The sequence below is a fragment of the Taudactylus pleione genome, unplaced genomic scaffold, assembly GCF_031769625.1.
Source record: "Taudactylus pleione unplaced genomic scaffold, aTauple2 ptg000136l, whole genome shotgun sequence".
Taxonomy (NCBI): Eukaryota; Metazoa; Chordata; class Amphibia; order Anura; family Myobatrachidae; genus Taudactylus; species Taudactylus pleione.
Genome location: NW_028284538.1, coordinates 2,472,206 through 2,484,302, shown reverse-complemented (window position 1 = coordinate 2,484,302; position 12,097 = coordinate 2,472,206).

The window sequence follows — 12,097 nt, the reverse complement described above, 5'->3', positions numbered from 1 at the left end:
TATGGTCTTCAAACGAAGTAGGACCTGTAACGGTGTAAAGCAAACTTCGGAGATAGAAGCATTCCAAATTTGTAGGCTATACAGTGTAAACATGGCCAAGAGCTTCTGTTGCACTGATGCCAGGATGACCATCTACAGCGACTCCCTGTTTTCTGTGCAGAAAAACTTTAGGAGAAGCATTCCAGGTGTAATATTTTGGCAGCTCACAGTACAGCAGGGTCCTTGCAAAGTCATCATTTTGACACAGTTGGAAGAAAGAAGTAAATGTTGTTGCATAATTTGGTATAGCCAGAGAGCTGAGAATGCTGGCAAAGCCTGCTAAAGCTCTCTTCGATAATAAACATTAAGATCATGACAAAACATGACAACACAAAACACTTGCTCCAAGGCCCTAACCATATGCCGTGAGGCCCCACAATGAGCGTCCAGCAAAAATTGTGGTTTTAAATTAATTAAAAATTAACAGTAATTAATTTAGATTTCAAATTTTTTTAGTTGCCTCCACCGTGTTTTAATACGCTCGTATCTAAAATGTCACAATCTTCGCTTGTAAACTGTGGATTTGTATAGAAAGACAGAAGTACAGAAGGACAAATTTTTGCTTTGATATAGTAGAGAAGATAGAAAAGAAAAAATAGTAGATATGCTAAATCCCTTTGTAATTCCGTAACTGACCTGTAGAGGGCGAATGCTACGCAAAAATTGTGTTTTTTCATTAATTAAAAATTAACAGTAATTCATTTCGAGTAGTTGCCTCCACCGTGTTTTAATACGCTCGTATGTAAAAAAAACTTCACGATCGTGGCTTGTAAACTGTGGATTTGTATAGAAAGATAGAAGGACAAATTTTCGCTTTTGTATAGTAGATATTTTTATATATATATATAAATAAGTCCAGTGATCAGGGTACTCCTAAGTGGCTGATGCAGAGGGAATAATAAAATAAAATCACCACATGATATTGTAACTAGTATTGTGGTCAACTAGTCATTGTGGGGTAACTAGTAAGAGAGAGGTCAGCCCACCTATGATTTGGCATTTTGCAAAATCATATGCCGGGGCCACTTGTCTCCTCCAGCAGCAGTAGCTGTCTCTAACTGGCAGCATCCTCTCGCTGCTCTCTGGCTGCTGCGGCCGTCGCTGTTACATCCTCAGCTCCTCTTCATACTAGTCTAGGTGGCTGCGGTGATGTCATGTCACGCTGTGTGCGTTCCTGTTCATGGCGCTGAGCAGCCTGAACGTCCGATCATCTGAGGCGCCATGCAGAGGGCGCAAGGGGTTGCTTGCTGGGCCGCCGGGCCCCATAGCAAGCGCACCCCCTGCACCCTCTATAGTTATGCCACTGGTGTTAGGGTTAGCATTATGGTTAGTGTTATTGATAGGGTTAGCGTTAGGGTTAGCACTAGGGATAGGGACATAGTTAAGATTAGCATTAGGAATAGGGCATAATTGCCTACTTTTGTAAAAGCATTTCAGGGAAATTGAGAAAGTAACACCTATGAGTGCGGAAGTAAAGTGGGCGTGTAATGCTACATCTGAGAGGCATCATAAAATTTACTTACATCCAAATGTATATAAGCCCCAAAGTAAGTAGGTAAGTCCTACAAAATTTTATACTGTAGTGCAGCTATGGGTTGATTTTGGGGCGTGGGTCCCCTGGATTGCATTGGTTGGGCTGCTTCAGGGCATCGCATTATATACACATTTTTCCTTTCTTGCACTTTTAGCACCTCTATTGTTTGTTTAATATATATGTATTATTTTCATATCTTTATTTTTCACCTTCTTATATATGCAGCAGTAGCTGCTCTTATCTATCTAACACCTTTTTACACTTCACTTTTCCTCATTAGAGTGATGCCCTGGGGTGGCTCAGTTGTGCTGATTTGGGGGTGTCCTGCGCTCTGGATTTCAACCCCAGTATGTTAGGGACCTACCCTCAGAGGTTACCTGTGCGCGGTGGGTAGGCCCATAACCATGGCCATGATTATGCCAAAACCTCTATTTATTTATTTATTTATTTATTTATTTATTGCAAAATGTATTATATATAATTAGTAATGTTGGAGTTGTGCACTTGTAATTCTTCTTTTAGTGTTTGCAACAATAGTCTCCACAGTTAACACCTCCCATTATATATATACGTTCAAGGTGTGCAGTCTAAGGCCCTTTTCTACAAATCGGGCATATTGTGCAGTGTGTATGCTCGATTTGATCACTCCTGAGGTCGCAGGGCACATCAAGACCACATGAAGACCACCCATTAAAATGTAGTTTCGCCTATGGGCACAGGGGGTTGCTTGCTGGGCCGCTGGGCCCCATAGCAAGTGCACCCCTTGCACCCTCTATAGTTATACCACTGGTGTTAGGGTTAGCATTATGTTTAGTGTTATTGATAGGGTTAGCGTTAGTGCTAGGGTTAGCATTAGGGATAGGGATATCATTAGGGATATAGTTGAGGTTAGCGTTATGAATAGGGCATACTTGCCTACTTTTGGAAAAGCTTTTCAGGGAGATTGTGAAAGCAACACCTATAAGCGCGCAGTAAAGTGTCCGTGTAATGCTACATCTGAGAGGAGTGTCATAAAATTGACTTGGCTAGCAATACATTAGGGTTAGTGTTAGAATTGTTAGAATTATTGTTAGGGTTAGTGTTAGGCAGAGCCGTAACTAGACTTTTTGGTGCCCTGTGCCAGAAAGAGCATTGGTGCCTCCCCTATTTTCCAAATAGGCACATAAAGCACCCGATAAAGGGGCATGGCCTCATGGGGAAGGGCCAGGGAAGAGATAGGGGAGGCCAGGAGATGCTGGGGATAGAATAAAAGGAAGCTACAAGTGAGAATGATAATAAACAGAAAACTGACAAGCCCGAACAGCGCCCCTTGTCCTGCGGTGCCCTGTGCCATGGCACAGGTCGCACCACCCTAGTTACAACCCTGGTGTTAGGGTTGTCGTTAGGGTTAGTGTTAGCATTAGGGATAGAGTTAATGTTAGGGTTAGCATTATGGATAGAGTTAGGGTTAGTGTTAGGGATAGGGTTAGCATTAGTGTTGAGGACAGGGTTGGTGCTACGGTTAGTGTTAGCATTATGGTTGGTATTAGGGTTAGCGTTAGGAATAGGGTTAGCATTATGATTAGTGCTTGGGTTAGCGTTAGGGTTTTAGGGTTAACATTAGGTATAGGGATAGGCATAGAATTAGATTACAAGCACATGGTCAACATTTTAACAGAATGTCGCCGTTACATCAGTGTCTACATGATGAATGTCATCATGGTTAATGTAGACATTACAACTCTGTCAACATTCTCATGTCGACATAATGAATGTCGACAAAGTGTGCCACACCACTTCGCACTATGGAACTCCTTGTAATAGGAAAAATAAGGCTATTGGGAACAAATGCCATAAGTTTTGCTGAATACGGAAGGGGGGGCACATTGGTCTCCTAACAATGAATGGCACTTTCCTTAATATATGGGCGCTCTGCTTACTGGAACCAGTGGGCACGCTTCCCTGGGCATGACGTCATGATGTCAATGGATTAGGGGATGGCACAAAGCCCTGTTACGGCACTGTACAGTACCTACAGTCCACATTTCTATGGGAAATTCACACATTCTTGTAGTGTCATAGAGAGACATGGCCTTTCCAGAAATGGATGCTACTAGGGTACTTGGTGCGGGCAGATCAAGTCTATGGCCTTCCTGTCCCTTTTTCCCAATTGAAAATCTATGAAAAATTATTTTTTTATAAATTTAACGATCACCCTCATTGTTTTCACTCACAGGTATAACCAGAAATCTATAGAACATGATGTTCTAAGCGTAGTATAAGTTATTACTACAGTACATGTTTTCTGGAAATCATACAGAGAAATAATTCCAAACCAATAATCTCTGTATATTTCCCACTACATACAGAGGATACAGGAGCCATGCTCAGTGAGACCATGTGATGTGATGGGGATGACATCACAAAGGCTCTGACAGTAGAGCTCTGTGATGCTGTAACATTCCATAGAGTCACTACTGATGTAGGTGCTCAGTCTCCTCAGAGACGTTGGTCTGTGTTAGTTGTGTTGGTAACACAATTACAGTTACCACAGCATAGTTTGTTTATTTTATTTTATTTATTCTGTTAGATTATCTATAACTGGCGTCCTCACTGTTCCGGCTCCAAATACTTTGAATCTGTAAATTTGCAGGATTTGGTCTACGCAGCCTCTGCTCATCACCCACCATCACTGCTGTGCTCTATAAGGTGTGTAGTAGATGGGGTATGACATGAATAACGGGTCTTAGTTACAGACTGACAATATCTCAGGAGGCTAGTGTGACATCACAGGGCCCATAGTTACATTTGTTTAGGGGCCCGGTGATGCCTGATCCGCCTCTGTCTTCCAATATGACAGGTTTAGAAGGAGTTTTTTTCTGACTTTTGTAGAAGTTACATATGTTAAAAATTTTATTACTACTGATTTCCCAGGTGTTATTAGCAGACATTTGTATTCAGGGCCGTAACTAGGGTAGCGCAGCCTGTGCCATGGCACAGGGCACCGCAGGGCAGGGGGCGCTGTTTGGGCCTGGCAATTTTCCTGTTTATGATCATTCTCACTTGTAGCTTCCTCTTCTTTTATCCCCAGCATCTCCTGGCCTCCCCTATCTCTTCCCTGGCCCTTCCCCATGAGGCCATGGCCCTTTTTCAGGTGCACTATCTTGTGTTCCTACTTAACAATTGGGAGGGGGTCGCCAATGCTCTCTCTGGCACAGGGCACCAAAAAGTCTAGTTACGGCTCTGTTTGTAATACACACAGATCAGTCACACAGCAGCCTGTCTCCCCATTCTGCACTAGCCTGATGCATCTGCCTGTCCGTATCACTCAGGGAACAAGATGTATACATTGGTATTGGCATGTATGCATACTGGGGGAGACATATACAGCAGGGATATTGTGTACTTTTTGGACATTCACAATGTCGCCAATCATTATGTCGCCATGAGACTGTTGTCATGGCCATAATGTGAACAGTGAACATGTTGGCATGTTATACTGTTGACATGGATCATGTTGTCATTCGGCATGTTGACACTGATGTTTCTGTATATCGACATTGTTGAAACATAGGGGCCTGTTCATCATATGATAAATGACCCGGTAACCATTCGGAAACGCTAGTTTCCGCATATTTTAGTTACCGGGCCATTCATCATCAGGGGTCCGATAGGACCACCTGATATTCAGCAAACTGCACGAACAAGCGCCATATTCAGATGGTGCTTGCTCTCGTAGCCCGATCCTTCCTATGGGCAGGAGTTCCGGGGATGCGAAGAGCAGATCCCTCCGCCGCCTCCTCACTACCTCCCAGGCGGTTGTGCACATGCGTGACCTCGGCTTGCGTAGCCGGGCCGACCGGGAAGAGGTAAGTAACGCAGCTACATCTGTAGCTGGGATACTAACCGAGGGGACAGCTGCTTTTCGGAGCATTGCTCCGGTGTCAAGTTTCCCCCACTGTGAGTTGGATATTTAAATATCCCTCGCAGTGAGATCATTACTTAATCACCGGGGGCCATTCGGCCACCGATGATGAATAGGCCCTATAGTCTTTTTAATGCAATCCTGACCCTAACTCTCACGGTAACCCTTACCCTAAGCTAATGGTAATATCAAAATTATGATGTTGACAGTTCTGATTATGTCGATAAATGACCAATGTGTTAAATTGTTTATATACAGTATATATATATATATATATATATAGAGAGAGAGAGAGACCTGTCCTGTTTCTATGAGCAGCATATGATATTAATAATGTTCACCTTCTTTGTGTTGTTTAGGAAAATGATATTTTCCAAGGCATATACCATCTGCCTGTTGGCCGTGACAACGTGTTATGCAAGCAGACGACCACTGCTGTCAGCCATGGTCCATGCAGCACCTGTCACAGAGGACAGCTTAGTGGCGAGAATGAAGCAGAGAGAAGCAATGATGAAGGTTCTGCAGCGAGGAGCATTGTACTGAGAGACAGATGCAAACACTGAGGGAGAGAGGAGGACAATCAAGTGTATGTGGAACATCTGGCCCGAGACAATGATGGAGGAAGCCCTGCCCCTGGTGACCTAGGCGAGAACGGCTGCCCAGTGCAGCAATGATGCAATGAACCTGTGCAGCGGAGGGCTAGCATGGTACTATGAGAGGGAAGCACTGCCGTGTAGCATGGCTACCAGTGAGTGGGGTGTATGCAGGGAGTGAGGCCCTGCAGTAAGTAAGAGACTCCTGCCAGTGAGGAGGCAGTAGCAGCTACTGTAAGGAGAGAAGAAATGCTGCCCATGTACAGGGTGTCTGCAATGTAAGTGTGTGCAGTACAGCGAGAGACCTCCTGCACAGTAACCCCTGTAGAGGACCAGTAGAGGAATCATGGAGGCCACAGTTGATGGTCAGTGAGGGACCTCCTGTGAAGTGAGAAGGGCAGAGGCCACCCAGAGTGTAACTGGGTGAGTGACTATATAAAACAATAAGGGGTAGAAGCCCCAGAGAGGAGAAGGGAGAATCCCTGGAAATTGTCTTTGCTGAGTGACCCCTTAATGGAAGGGAAGGACACACAGCTGTGAGGGATCCAGGTGATAACTCAGTATTTATTGCTGTGACATAATACTTAAGACTGTGCTGGAGATGTTTGATTGAGGTGTAAAATATAAATTAATTCCTGTTTGCAACCGTGACGAATATTGTGCAGGAGGGGAAGGAGTTTGTGTAACCAATTGCATGTAACAACTGCAGAAAGTACTGTGCAGGGGGAAGCAGGAGAAGTTGTGCTTGTAACCATTATGATTTGAGCAGGAGGAGATTGGCGCTGAAAATGTTTTAAGCAACCATTATGTGTATTGTGCTGGAGGAAGAAGTGTAATAAAATGATTTTGTTTGGTCCAGTGCTAAAATTATTTGTCTTGCTTGCAATAAAACCATGGGTTCGCTCCACTATGTAACCTTGTGATAAGCACCTGAATATTCAGGAGCCCTTCTGGTCATGGATGCCATAACCAGGCCATAGCTGGAGGACTGTTACCATGAGTGGGTGTGTTGCACAATATCTCCAAGTACTGTACATGGATCCCAACACCAATACAGTTCACAGTTTCCTAGAGCCCATGGGAGTCTTACCCAGTGTCACCACCACTATATTTTATAGACATCCCATTGCCAGCACTGCATACATATATGCTTACGGAGTGTGTACATGCAGGCGCACCACAAGTACCAGCACTACTATTTATGCTCCTGGGTGCAACTGGACATCCTTGTATCCTGCTCCTGCTGCATACTGTTTGTCTCTGTGTTATCCTGTACCTGTTTCTACCAGTTAATAAAACATTCCCTGGTTAAATTGACTGTATCTGCCGTGTGGACTGACCTCCATCTCACACTGCTCTCTCCTACTACCATTGTATGATCTGCCAATAACATACTATACAAGTTATATATCCTTGGGCAGTGTGCCCTCTTCTGCCACCCACTGCAATACTTCTACACTCTTCCAGCCCTGCTCTTCCAGAAGATAATTGACATGGTAAAGAGTAGGGGTATTCCACTCATGCTGTCCATCATTGTACTACTGTGATTGCAGGATCCCTTCTACAATCAGTGCACAGCAGCCTATGACAGGAACACACAAGGAGGAGACATCGGTGGTGCCACAGAGAATGTTCATACCCTGCCTCTTGGGAAGAACAGCCCTGTATGTCTAAATTCCATGTGCATACATTACATATATTGAGATCTTGACTAACTATATACATTCTACGGGATGCAGTTTATTTACCGGCGTCAGGAATGCCGGACGTCGGAATCCCGACACTGGAAGCCCGACTCTGTACTAAAGATAGGCGTCTAAATACCGACGCCTATCTTTATCCAGATGCCGAAATCTCAACACCCGGCATCCCAAACGAAGTTAAGCGGGGATTGTTAGCCGTGGGGGGGAGGGTTAGTTTTAGGCACCCCCGGGGGGACTTAGGGTTGTGAACCCCCGCGGGAGGGCTAGGTGGGGAGAGGGGAGGGTTAGGGTACTTACCAGCCCCATTCGGGATCTTGATGGTTTGGGCTCCCTGAGTCGTTATTTAGTCCTCCGTCAATACATCCGGCAGCATTACATACCGATTCCCATTCTACATGTGTGCTGTAAATTTCCACTGCTGCAAGCTAGCAGATCAGCCTTCTGATGTTAGGTGGTTCTGTGACCAGGTACATTGCACATTCTATACATACTCCCTTACCGTCCTGATTTAGGTGTGACAGTCCCAAACTGAGGGGGCTGTTCTGCCGTCCTGTATAAAATGTATAACATCATTAATGTCTACACTAGCAAAATGACAACATGAGACATGTTGACATTTTCATAATGGCCTCATTTCCATTAGCTTTAAGGTTAGTGTTAGGGTGTGTTAGGGTTTGCATTATGGATAGGGTTAATGTTACGGTCAGCATTAGGGCTAGGGTTAGGGTTAGCATTAGGGTTAGTGTCAAGGATAGGGTTAGGCTGGGTACACACATAAACGATATCAGCCCGCTTTGGCCAATTTGGACAAATCGGAACGAGAAATCGGGCATATCGTGCAGTGTGTATGCTCGATTTGCATCTCCCGTGGTCGCATGCGATCTTGTGTCATTGTACGTGCTGCACGGCCAATCACACAATATCGCTTGTGTTTCTGTACATATTAATGAAGGACGGAACAGTGATCATTCCGTTATTCATTAATTCTTTTAAGTGTGTACCGGCAATCATGCGATTACCAGGGTGAAGTCAAATCGCTCTGAACATCAGCATGATTGCCGGTCGTTTAGGTGTGTACCCACCCTTAGTATTAGTGTTACCATTAGGGTTAGTGTTAGGGATTTGGTTTGCGTTAGTGTTAGCATTTTGGTTATCGTTATTGATAGGGTTGGCATTAGGGTTAGCGTTAGGCAGGGGCGTAACTAGAACTTTGTGGGCACCATAGAACATTTTTTAAGGGACCCCCCAACTCGGGCCTCAACCAGAGTGTATACATATATATAAATAAATATATATAAGTCCAGTGATCGGAGCACTCATAAGTGACTGATGCAGAGGGAATAATAAAATAAACTCACCACATGATATTGTAACTAGTATAGTGGTCAACTAGTTATTGTGGGGTAACTAGTAAGAGAGAGGTCAGCCCACCTATGAAATGGGTTCTTGAAAAATCATATGCCGGGGCCACTTGTCTCCTCCAGCAGCAGTAGCTGTCTGTAACTGGCAGCATCCTCTCGCTGCTCTCTGGCTGCTGCGGCCGTTACTACTAAGCATCCTCTCTGGCTGCTGGCTCCATCGCTGTTCCGTCCTCAGCTCCTCTTCATACTAGTCTAGGTGGGTGCGATGATGTCACGTCACGCTATGTGCGTTCCCGCTGACGGCGCTGAGCAGCCTGAACGTCTGATCATCTGAGGCTCCACACAGATTTACATAAAAAAGCAGCAGAGACAGTGATTTCAATGCTGCAAATCCGGACCATCCTACAGTTTTGCCTATGGGCGCAGGGGGTTGCTTGCTGGGCCGATGGGCCCCATAGCAAGTGCACCCCTTGCACCCTGTACAGTTATGCCACTGGTGTTAGGGTTAGCATTATGGTTAGTGTTATTGATAGGATTAGCATTAGTATTAGGGTTAGCATTAGGGTTAGCACTAGGAATAGGGTTAGTGTTAGGGATATAATTAGGTTTAGTTTTAGGGATAGGGTTAGCATTACGGCTAGTGTTAGAGTTATTGTTAGGGTTAGTCTTATGGTTAGTATTAGGGTTAGTGTTAGGGTTATCAGTAGGGTTAATGTTAGCATTATGGATAAAGTTAGGGTTAGTGTTGAGGATAGGGTTGGTATTAGCATTATGGTTGGTGTTAGGGATAGGGTTAGCGTTATTGTTAGGGTTAGTCTTATGGTTAGTGTAGGGTTATCATTAGGGTTAGTGTTAGAGATAGGGTTAGTGTTAGGGTTATCATTAGGGTTAGTGTTAGCATTATGGATAAAGTTAGGGTTAGTGTTGAGGATAGGGTTGGTATTAGCATTATGGTTGGTATTAGGGATAGGGTTAGGTTATGATTAGTGTTAGGCTTAGCATTAGAATTAGTGCTTGGGTTATTCCCTCTGCATCAGACATTTATGAGTGCTCCGATCACTGGACTTATATATATTTATTTATATATATGTATACACTCTGTTAAGGTGTTAGGGTTAACATTAGGTATAGGGATAGGCATAGAATTAGATTACAAGCACATGGTCAACATTTTAACAGAATGTCGCCGTTACATCAGTGTCTACATGATGAATGTCATCATGGTTAATGTATACATTACAACTATGTCAACATTCTCATGTTGACATAATGAATGTCGACAAAGTGTGCCACACCACTTCGCACTATGGAACTCCTTGTAATAGGAAAAATAAGGCTATTGGGAACAAATGCCATAAGTTTTCAGAGTTTGCTGAATACGGAAAGGGGGGCACATTGGTCAATACGGAAGGGGGGGCACTTTCCTTAATATATGGACGCTCTGCTTACTGGAACCAGTGGGCATGCTTCCCTGGGCATGACGTCATGATGTCAATGGATTAGGGGATGACACAAAGCCCTGTTACCGCACTGTACAGTACCTACAGTCCACATTTCTATGGGAAATTCACACATTCTTATAGTGTCATAGAAGAGAGACATGGCCTTACCAGAAATGGATGCTACTAGGGTACTTGGTGCGGGCAGATCAAGTCTATGGCCTTCTTGTCCCTTTTCCCAATTGAAAATCTATGAAAAATTATTTTTATAAATTTAACGATCACCCTCATTGTTTTCACTCACAGCTATAACCAGAAATCTATAGAACATGATGTTCTAAGCGTAGTATAAGTTATTACTACAGTACATGTTTTATGGAAATCATACAGAGAAATAATTCCAAACCAATAATCTCTGTATATTTCCCATTACATACAGAGGATACAGGAGCCATGCACAGTGAGACCATGTGACGTGATGGGGATGACATCACAAAGGCTCTGACAGTAGAGCTCTGTGATGCTGTAACATTCCATAGAGTCACTACTGACGTAGGTGTTCAGTCTCCTCAGAGACGTTGGTCTGTGTTAGTTGTGTTGGTAACACAATTACAGTTACCACAGCATAGTTTGTTTATTTTATTTTATTCTGTTAGATTATCTATAACCGGCGTCCTCACTGTTCCGGCTCCAAATACTTTGAATCTGTAAAATCGCAGGATTTGGTCTACGCAGCCTCTGCTCATCACCCACCATCACTGCTGTGCTCTATAAGGTGTGTAGTAGATGGGGTATGACATGAGTAACGGGTCATAGTTACAGACTGACAATATCTCAGGAGGCTAGTGTGACATCACAGGGCCCATAGTTACATTTGTTTAGGGGCCCGGTGATGCCTGATCCGCCTCTGTCTTCCAATATGACAGGTTTAGAAGGAGGTTTTTTCCAACTTTTGTAGAAGTTACATATGTTAAAAATTTTATTATTACTGATTTCCCAGGTGTTATTAGCAGACATTTGTATTCAGGGTCGTAACTAGGGTAGCGTGGCCTTTGCCATGGCACAAGGCACCGCAGGGCAGGGGGCGCTGTTTGGGCCTGCCAGTTTTCCTGTTTATGACCATTCTCACTTGTAGCTTCCTCTTCTTTTATCCCCAGCATCTCCTGGCGTCCTCTATCTCTTCCCTGGCCCTTCCCCATGAGGCCATGGCCCTTTTTCAGGTGCACTATCTTGTGTCCCTACTTAACAATTTGGAGGGTGGCGCCAATGCTCTCTCTGGCACAGGGTAGCAAAAACTCTAGTTACGGCTCTGTTTGTAATACACACAGATCAGTCACACAGCAGCCTGTCTCCCCATTCTGCACTAGCCTGATGCATCTGCCTGTCCATATCACTCAGGGAACAAGATGTATACATTGGTATTGGCATGTATGCATACTGGGGGAGACATATACAGCAGGGATATTGTGTACTTTTTGGACATTCACAATGTCGCCAATCATTATGTCGACATGAGACTGTTGT